General features: G+C 50.9%; 1 pseudogene; it reads right to left on the bottom strand.

The window, feature by feature from the left end:
• Positions 1-2,334: 2,334 nt before the first annotated feature.
• On the bottom strand, positions 2,335-5,302 carry LOC109449563 (thimet oligopeptidase pseudogene; annotated as a pseudogene).
• Positions 5,303-9,189: the final 3,887 nt, after the last annotated feature.

Below are 9,189 nucleotides of genomic sequence, written 5' to 3'. Positions count from 1 at the left end.
CTCTGGCTCACTGGTCACCTGCGCCAGCCTCTCCATTGAGCGGCATGGGGCCTGAGGGGAGGGCTAAGAAGTATGGTCAGTCTCAGAAACCATTCCTGCACATTGTGATACCCTCCAAATTTCAGTGCCAGAGACCCCTTTGCACCCCTTGATCACTCTGCTTAAGGCTCCTATGGAAATTATTTAATAATAGGTTTATCCTTCATGCCCTCACTCCAAACCCATCAAAAGCAGGGACCACATTTGGGGTGTGTCTGGGCCCCCAGTGGCTGGCACATCCTTACCACTTATTCTTGGTGACAATGTCAAGGGTGGAGTTTTAAACCCAGGGATCAGAAGGCCATCATCTCGTGAGGAATCAGAAGCACGGATCCTGCTTCCTGTCTGGAGTCAGAAGGTGAGGAAACATTGAAAGAGAGGACCAGGAAAGATACCCGCAGAAAAAGGTGGTACAACCTGCTTGATGCTTCACATTGCCTAGCCCTCTTGACTGAGGGGTGGGGTGCAGAGGAGCTGCCAGATAGATAGACTGTGGGTGGAAAAGCATGCCCCTCCCTGGGTCAAACTCTCCTCAGTGCCTGTGCCAGGCAATCTGTAGGTTCTTGCCATTCCTTCGGAAAGCTTGGTGAGTGTGAATGGTACTTTTTGCTATGATGTGGCTCCCCAGGTCAACCTGAAATGACTCATCACATTCATTCACTCACTCGTGGCTTGTTCATTCCTTGACCTTGATGGAGCACGACTGTATTCCAGAGTGCTGGCCCCTGTGGGTTGGATGTGGAGTCCTTGCCCCAGGTGTTCATAGCCTCCTGAGGGAGACAGACAAGCACACGAAGCATTCCCACACCGTGTGATCAGAGCTCAGCATCTACCCCAGACCTGGGGTCAGGCAATGCTGTCTGGAGGAAGCATTAAGGTTTGAGCCCAGAGAAGCCAGAAGATGTGGAGATGAAGGGCGAGCGGCTTCCATGCAGAGGAGCAGGGTATTCAGAAGTCTGGAGGGGGCAATACGTCTGTCTGCAGAAGCACAAGCACAGGGAGTTTGGCGAGGCCCAGCAGCGAGCTAAGGGCCAGGAAGCCAATGACCTGGCCTGCTGGGCTTTATCCTGGGGGTAACGGGAAGCCACCCAAGCGTGTGGAGCCTCAGAGTGATATGTTCAGAAAACATTCTTTTTCATTTTGGCTAGAATAATCTCAATTGAGTCAATACTATGGGGAAACACATGGATTGTTGTTTAATAGATGAGGCGTATTCAGCAGAGGAAAGCCTGCTAAAAGATGGGATCCTTAGAGAAACAGAATGAAAGTGCTTTGGTGGTGATAATTTTGGTGGTCGCAGGCCAGTAGGATGAAGTCTACCCTCAGCCCATGGCCACTGGCCCTGCTCCCACTGCTTCAGTTGGAACATGTGTGTGTCGTGCTTATGATTTGGCTCCGGGGTCACCCTGCCTGTTTGTGCCACAGCCCTCTCTTTCTTTCTCCCCATTGCTCCATCTCTCCAAAAACCCAATCCTGCCACCTCCTCTAGGAAGCCTGCCTGCCATCTGCCAGTCCCTGGGACTATTGCGCTTTTCATGTGGCGGGGTTGCAGTAGGGCTTTCTAAAGCAATGTGCGTTAGAGTTATCTGCTCCCTAAATCTCCACGACTAGACAATGAGCAATCTGAGGGCAGGGACTATGCCTCCTTCCTCTTTGGGTCCCTCAGTCATTTAGCTCTGTGCCTGGCCAGCACAGGTGGCTTAAAATGTCTGTTCAGTGGAATCATGTTCTATTGTGATCACCATTACGTTGTTCAGAAATATTGTGGAGTAAGTGTAGGGCTCCCTAAGTTGCTGCAGGTCCATTTTCCTCAGTGCCTGGTGGCCCTGGTTGTCCCTTTCTGGGTCTTGTTGAGTTGCCCAGGTGCAATTAACCATCCCTTGCTGGGCTCCCAGAGTCCTTCATGCTTATCTCTATTATACTGGGTTGAAGCCATTTTTTCTTCAGTTTCCTTTTGTCTAATGGCTGCATTTCAAAGAACGCATCCCTTGCCTAGGACAGCTTCCCAGGAAGGGGCTGCGTTAGTGCAACAGAGAGGCAACCCTCACCAGATGCAAGTGCTCCCTAGACATCGGGAGGCTGAGTTCTCTTCAGCCCAAGCCGGCCACCAATGGGGTTGTAGATACCAGCTATGAGAAATGACCGAGAGGAGCAGCCCTTCTCCTCACCCTGCCCACCCTCCCCAGGACGCTGAGCTGGAGGCCGCTGTCTCCCTCCCCATTTCCAGGCTGGGAGTGGAGGCACCAGGCGGTGGGAGCTGGAGGCCCCCACCCAGGGCCAGCAGAACCTGGTGGGTCAGCCGCCCAGTGGCTCACTGCCCTCCACCTGCAGGCCTTTGCTCAGGATGGTGTCCTGCTTGGGGTCACGGCCCAGGAAGAGCTTCAGCCTGATGCTGGTATGCTGGGACCCGCCCAGTCTCAGGATGCAGCTTCTGTCGTGCACGCCCACCTTGCCACTGAGGACGCCTTCCTGCTTGAAGCGCATGTGGAGCGTGTCCAAGGAGAACACCTCGCTCCACAGGTGGCCATCGTACTGTGTGTTGTAGTTGCCCGCCAGGTGGCCGAAGGTCGCAGGCACATTGGTCCCTGGCATGGCTGGGACCCCAAGGATCTCCTGGCAGAGGTGGGCTACTCCTCAGCCGTGTGGCCATCTGTGTACAGGGCCTGGTCCGCCTCGGCCAGGACCATCAGGTTGAAGAGACCTGTATTGCCCTGTCGGGGCCTGCGGGGCTTCTCGGGCAGCCCCTGGGGGTGGTGCTGTCTGTGCTGTGCTCTGTGACATCCCGAGCGGAGGCTCCTTCTCCCATACCCAGTTCTCCAGCGTCTGCTAAGGCACCTCCATGAAGTCGCTCCACGTGCGTCTCGCTGAAAATGCTGAACTCCACCCAAGAGCAGAGCTGGGGCATCATGTGCCCACACTCATGGAAGCAGGTGTTCAGCTCATCGTGCTGCAGCAGGGAGGGGCCGTGCAGGGTGGGCTTGGGAAGTTGGCCCCATGGCCACGATGGCGATTTGGAGGCTCCTGTCTTGCCACAGGCAGCCCTGCTGCAGGACAAATCTGGCCACGTGCCTGTACTTGCCTGCCCAGGGGTAGAGGTCCCGGAAGAACGTCCCCATGACCGTCCCTGAGGCCAGGTCCCTCACTGAGTACAGTGTCACATCTTTGTGCCAAATGGCGGTGTGCTCCTCCAGGTCAAAGTTCAGCCCGGCAGCCCCTGGTGACCACCTGCATGGGGAAGTGCTCCTTGAGCAGGCTCTGGTCCATGCTGTAGCGTGTCTCCTCCACCTGGTTCATGTAGTGACGCATGGCCCAGGCGCTGACCCACTCAGCCAAGTCCAGACCCTGCGTCTCCCACTCGGCCTTCTTCATATCAGGATCACGGCCGCTCCTGCTCTCCCACGGGCTTCAGCTTCTGGGCCAGCTCGTGAAAGCAGGTGGCCACCACCACTGGCTGGTCTTGGCCACGTTCACCCCCAGGGCGTGATCAGCATGTGTGCGGAATCCCAGCACACATGTGAGTGCGGGTGCCCGCTCACTGAGGATGGCACAGTTCCCTTCGCACTGACAATTGAAGGCCTCCTGCACCTTCCTCCTGGTCTCGGGCACGTGGCATTTCTTCAGGAGGGGAAAATAGTGAAGGTACTTGAGGGTGACTTTGAACTTCTCATCCTCAATCTTTTCCAGATTGTTCAAAAAGTCCTCGGGGAGCCCTCCCAGCTTCTCCTGCGTGAAGGGCAGGAAGGTCGTATTCTCGTTCAGGTTCTTACTGAAGTCAATGCACAGGAGACTCAGCTTCTTCTTGATGCCTTTGATTTTTTTCCTGAGTTTCCTCGGGCAGTGAAGCCTGTTCCTTCAGCAGAGCTTGATCCATTGCTCCAGGTACCGCGTAGCCTCGGGCCTCAGAGAGTCCATCTGAACTATTCCCTGCAGCCAGACCGTACTCTGGTACCCGCCCTGCCTCGTGTTCATCTCCATGCCGAACCCTGACAGCTTCTTGTCTGCCCCTGTGCTGGCCATTCGAATGGCCTTGGATGGAGAAACATCCTGGGGGACGTCAAGGATATTCCTCTGAATTGTTAGGACATCTCCACATCAGCCAGCATCTTGAGTGTACTCTCGTAGGACACGTCCTTGAACTTCTGGGAGCCCACCTGGCCTTGCATGCACTTGGTCTGCTCCACGAGCTCCGCTGTGAGCTTTCCTATTTGCTGGGTGCTCAGGTCCCATCTCAAGTAGTTCCATGGAGCAGGGGGCACTGTGGCCAGGGCCTCTCCTGCACAGGCTGCGGGGGCTTCATGGTGGGCGGGTAGGCACTGGCAGCCTCTCCTTCCAACTAGTCTGCATTGGGGTGTCTCAGCCTCCGCAGCCGGCCATCTCCGTCCACTCAGTAGCAGCCGCCATCCCCACTGAGGCGACCGCTGCCCACGTGTCTACTCAGATCAAAGTCATTTTTAACAAGTGTCTACTCTCCCTACCTTCTCCTCCCACCACCCAGCCCAGTGCCGAGTGCACAGTAGGAGATCAATAAGTGTTTGATGAATGAAAAAAAAAAAGCCCTGGCAAGAGTACAAGAGCATTCCTTAGGCATATCAAATGGGAACACAATCACCAATTGAATTTGCTTCCTTCCAAAGAACGATATATCCTGGAAGCTCCATTCCAGATGCCCAGATGGCAAGGCCTAGGAGAATTCAGAGTTATTCCTATTGAAATCGTTTCCTCCAGAAGGTCCAGAGTTCAAAAGAGAGGCGTTCACCACAAACAATTGGGCCAGTGTGAGAGGATGTGAGTGGCATGCTTCGAAAGCCTCGGTGGGCCTTTGAGCCGTTACCAATGCAAATATAAGAGAAAAACTTCTCCTGGGGCAAATGTGGTCACTCAGAAATGGAGCCGTGGGCAATGAGAAGGAGAAGAAACCGTGTCAGCCACCGCATGGGCCGTGGAGAGGCCGCTGGACCTGGAACCAGCTGGGATCTGGGTTTCAGATCAAGGTTTCTGATCTCTAACCCCATCCTTATTTCCAAGTGACAGTTTCCAAGCCAAGAATTAGATGCAGGATGTGTCAAAGGAATTTTTCTGATTTGTGAATTGTTGCTGTTAACCCAGGCTTCTGAATGAAGGCTTTTTATTTATTCTTTGAGGAGACACCCCTATTGAATGTAGGACTATCCCTGAAAATCTCTACTCCTGTCAAGTTCACTCAGTCTTCCCCACTTTCCAGCTCACAGCCTGCACTCATGGCTTCCTCTTCTTGGAGGGTCATCTCCCGACAATACAGCCTCCCCAAAACTGGGTTCTACTGTTACCTTTTCTTTGAAACCTCTCCCTGATCATCACAATTTATAGGGCTCCAGAGGGAGAGAGAGTGGACTGGTTGTGACTTCAGAGGGTTATACTGGACTGTTCATCCAGTAAGTGTGCATTGAACACCTATTTATTAGTAACTGACGTTGAGCACTTACTAAGTGCCAGGCACTGTACTAATCTCTCTACAAGCGTGACCACACGTAGCTCTCACCACACTATGAGGGAGATAACACTTACATAATTTTAAAAATATGCATTAATGGCAGTCAATGCTATCATCATATTTCTGCTTCTCCTGCTTCTGACTGCCAAGTAAAATTTCACTTCCTGAGCCCTTGTGGTTGGGAGAGGCCATGTGGACCGTTCTGACCAATGACTTGTGAAAGAAAATACTATGACATTCCATGTTGGAGAACATTTCATTTTCCCTCCAAGATGGTGACAGGCCAGAAGTGTTTGTGAAGGTGACAGCTTCATCAGCCTGCTTTTTTAAAAAAGAAAACTTTATTTGTTTATTTTTCACCCATCCCTAATTCCCTTCCCTTTGGCAACCATCAGCTTGTTCTCTATATCTGTGGGTCTGTTTCTGTTTTTCTGTTTTGTATTGTTTAATCTTTTTTCTTTTTTTTTAGATCTCACATATAAGTGAAACCATACAGTATTTGTCTTTCTCTGTCTGACTTATTTCACTTAGCATAATACTCTCTAGGTCCATCCATGTTGTCACAAATGGCAAGCTTTTGTTCTTTTTTTATTGCTGGGTAATATTCATCAGGCTATTTTTTTGTTGAGTGAAAACAATGAGCAGATACTCAGGCTGACCCATGATGGACATGTAGGATGAGCAACAAATAAATTTTGATTATTTTAAACCACTGAGATTTTGGACTTGCTTGTTACTGCGGCATAACCCAGCCCATGCTGACCAATACAGCTTTTTACAGATGAAGAAATCAGAGTTGCATGGGGAGCCATGGACGGGCCTGGAGAAGAGGTAGCTGGAGCCCTCGCTATGCCCAGTGCCCTGACTAATTGCAAAAGACCTTGAGAGCCAGACAAATGGCTAGATCTTTATGTTATTATCTCTGGAGTGCAAGGGAAGGGTTTGAAAACGGAGGAGCAACACTGGCATACTTGGGCTTCAGAAGGACCCTTCTGGCAGCTGCTCTTGGCTGACAGGTCACTGGCTATTTGTCCATCTGGAAGGATGAGTCTTACACCCCACTGAAAGCCAAACTCCCAGCGTACGTAGAGAGGTACAGGGCAAGTCTGCAGAGCACCTGTGCCTTCTGCAGCATCCAGAGTGGAGCATGCGGGCCCCCCAGAATGGTGAGGCCAGTGGGAAGAGGAGCTCCCAGGAGAGCCTTCTGCCCACTCAGGGAGACCTGTTGACTCTGCTGTCTTTTTAAATGACCATAAAACAGCATAGAATTGAGTGCCAACTAACAAGGTTAAAGGATCCTTAAAAAAACAAATGATGTCATTCCCCCCCCCCCAACTCACTGCTGAGTAAAAATGTGTCACTTCAGTAAGCATTTTATTGGTAATTACAGAGTTACTTTATTTGCATGTTACAGAGATGCTAGCGGCCCTGGTGAAAATGCTTAATGTCTTTGAACATCTTGGAAGGAATTACTCAATCCAGGGAGGGAGAATTCAGTAATTATTTCCTTAAAACTGAAATTTGCTAATAACTTTGCGGTAGATCACTTTGTGCTCCTCAATACAGCAATTAAATAATAAGCAATTAAGTGCCAAAGTGACTCAGGCATAGGACCTACCCCAAATAGAGCCTCTGCTTCCTTTCCTTTGAAAGGGGAATGGAGTTCAAGTTAACCCTTTGACTCCCGAACCACAAGGAAGCACTGATTCCTCTTGGAGCCAGTTAGAGAGGGTTGGTGCCAAATGTCATCTCCTCATCTTCAGAGTGGTATATGGGAACTGAAGGGGGCTGGGGTGCAGCCTGCAGCAAGGAGTGGCTGGCACCCCTCCCCAACAGCTGGGATCATGGGGACAGAGGTTAAGCTTGGGGATTCTGAAATCAAACGATGTCTGTAAATTGGGCCCAGTGCTTACCATCCAGGTGTCTTGGGCAAATTACTCACCCTCTTTAGGTCTCAGTTTTCTCATCAGTAAAGGGATACGTAGTGGTATCTCCTTCACTTGGTGGTTGTGATGATTAAATGACACGTGGAACAGAACCGTGTAAACTCAGGACACAGTAAATTCTCAGGAACTCTGAGTTGTATTGTCTTTGTCCGAGAGCCCAGGTCTCTGCCAGCTATGTGACGGGAGAGGAGATTTCTCTGCCTGCTTCAGGGAGCTTCAACAGTGGGGGTGAGGGGGGAGTGGTGCTTACCATCTTGGAGCCAGTTTACCCAAGATGGAGTCCTGGCCCCCATGTGTGCACACCCAGTATCTGTGTGGCTTTGCGGCACTCCCCACTCTCTGAGAACTCAGGGCTCCTCACCTGTAAATTGAGGAGAGCACGATACCCATCACAGTGGCAAGGGCGCCGGGTGTCCTGTGTTTAACCATGTGCTTTAGTTGTTTAGCTTCCTGCCAGGCAAATTAAAAAAAAAAAAAAAAATCAAGTGGAACATGGACCTGTCCTTAAAAAGGATCACTACAATTTCAGACTTGCTCTGTCTTAATTTCTGATTGATACTTAATCAGCAGTGGCTTGGAGCACTTCGGCTTTTAGACTCTCCCTCTGTTAAGTATTTAATGATCTGAAAACAAACACTGGAGAAGATGCTACCCACAGAAACCCTGGATCTTTCTGAGACCCAAGGGATCCTGCTGTGATGGGGCTGGGTTTACCCTCTATTTCATCTGTCTGCAAGATCTCCTCAGGTGTGGTATTCTGTTTAATAATGTAAAATGCTATTCCTTGGAGGAGAGTGTACAGAAATGTATATTTTAAGAGATTCGTCTTCCCAGCTCCACACCAGGCCTGACTGACACCAGGTCGGTTTATGGGGACTATCTAGTGGCCTTCTGAGCTGTAATATTAAATCAGATAACAAAGGTGCAGCCCCAGCACAGGACTTGACCGTGAGGTCTGCAATTATTAGTTTCCATGTCCAGCTTGGGGGGCCTGACATTACACCTTGTAGGTTTTTCTCTTGAGCTTCAGGCAGTGGGTCCAACTTAGCATCCCTTTCCAGCCCTAGATGCTGAGAGTCTCACTGTCATTGGTCATGCACAACTCAGCAGGCGTTTTTGAGACCAGCTTCGTAACTGTTTTGCATCATACGGCTGGGAGGAAGAAGTGTGGCCACATTCTAGCGTCAGGAGAGGAAGCGCATAGCAAGTGCCACCTTCTGACTACCTCCTGGGGCCGTTAGCCCCTGGGGGCTGCAGTGACATGGGAGATGGGGGCACTGCCCCCTGTGTTGATGGCAATGGTGATTTTAAAAGGGGCCTCTCTTTGACTAGTTTCCAGCATGTGGAACCCAATCTGACCCTTGATTTTGCCAACTTCAGAGGCCTGTGCAGGCAGCAGTCTAGACAGTTCTAAACAGCAGAGCATGCTCTGGAATTGAGCTGTGTTACCTTGTGGATACTCCCCCTTTGGACAAGTTCTGCCCTTCACCACACAGAAGACAAATTCCACATCCACGTGGTGGCTCTGTCAGCTTCCCAGTGAAGCTCTTGGGGTCAGAATGTCACCGTACCCAATGATGCCCGGTCCCCAGGCCTCCACCCTCCGTCCTGTGACCTAGCTTTTGGGGTACAGCGTGATCTCCTGCTCCTGGACACATTCCAATTTATGAATGCTGCCCCTGAAAATTTGGTCAATCTTTATTTTTTCTGTGCAGGTGCTTCCAATGGGTTCAA

This window comes from Rhinolophus sinicus, chromosome 3 (assembly GCF_057876585.1).
Source record: "Rhinolophus sinicus isolate RSI-liver-muscle chromosome 3, RSI-T2T, whole genome shotgun sequence".
Lineage (NCBI taxonomy): Eukaryota > Metazoa > Chordata > Mammalia > Chiroptera > Rhinolophidae > Rhinolophus > Rhinolophus sinicus.
Note: the sequence above shows the minus strand (reverse complement) of the source record. Positions and strands in the feature narration are given on the sequence as shown.